General features: G+C 39.2%; 1 pseudogene; it reads left to right on the top strand.

Moving 5' to 3' along the window:
- The window catches only part of LOC102874193, a 2,297-nt pseudogene extending 1,687 nt beyond the window's left edge, over positions 1-610 (top strand).
- Positions 611-1,134: the final 524 nt, after the last annotated feature.

Raw genomic sequence — 1,134 nt, 5'->3', positions numbered from 1 at the left:
GGATGCCATCAGGTCTCTGGCTTCTGTTTCTTATGCTGCTGTTGATTTTTTCCGACCATCAGCTCAGAGACTGATAGAAGAAAAAGGGGCAGTGGATGCATTGGCAGCAGCATTAGCTCATAACTCTAGTGCGTCGAGTTTTGAACCACGATCTTTGATCACTTCTGATAAGGGATTTGTGACCATGACCCTGGAAAGCCCAGAAGAAATACAGGATGTCAGTTGTGCTTGGAAAGAACTTAATAGAAAGCTGAGTAGTAATGCTGTGTCTCAAATTACCAGAATGTGCCTCCTGACATGAAATATGGGTGTTTGCTTTGATGTTCCCACCACTGAATCAGAAAGGTTACAGGCAGAGTGGCATGATTCAGACTGGATACTCTCGGTGCCAGCCAATTTACCTGAAATTGAAGAATACTATGATGGAAACACATCTTCCAATTCCAGACAGAGGAGTGGCTGGTCAGGTGGCCGATCAGGCTGGTCTGGCGGTCAGTCAGGTAGACAGAGTCGACAGGGAAGCCAGTCAGGAAGTCGACAAGACAGTAGAAGACGAAGTGGAAATAGAAATCGATCAAGAAATGGGGGCCACAAACGGAGTTTTAACTGAGCAGTTGATAATTAATCTACCAGTGTGAGCTTGCCTATTTCTGTCCAATCATGTACATCACCCACCAAAAATTAGGTCATCATAGTTGAAGTATGTGTCTGCTATTTGCAAAGAAGTTGGTCATATTTTTTTAAAAGTATTTCACAAGAATGGTTGTAAACAAATCTACTTATCCAGCTATACCTTTGAATAAAAAAGGTCCTTTTATTGTAAAAAAAAAATAAAAAATAAACCAACTTGACCTCATGGATATTTATAGGTTAATGCACCCAAAAAAAGCAGAGTATATCTTCTCCAATGTGCATGGAACCTTCTCCAGAATAGACCACATTCTTGGTCACAAGGCAAGCATCAATAAATTAAAAAACATAGAAATAATACAAAGCATCTTTTCAGACCATAATGCTACAAAATTAGAAATTAATAACAAGAAGATAAAGGAGTGAAAACCATACATTTGGAAGCTGAACAACACGTTGCTTTAACATGACCAGGTACTAGAGAAACAAAAAATGAAATTAAAA

This window comes from Elephantulus edwardii, unplaced genomic scaffold (assembly GCF_000299155.1).
Source record: "Elephantulus edwardii isolate Elephantulus edwardi_28Jun2011 unplaced genomic scaffold, EleEdw1.0 scaffold00569, whole genome shotgun sequence".
NCBI classification, from domain to species: Eukaryota; Metazoa; Chordata; class Mammalia; order Macroscelidea; family Macroscelididae; genus Elephantulus; species Elephantulus edwardii.
This window is presented reverse-complemented; position numbering and strand designations above follow the sequence as displayed.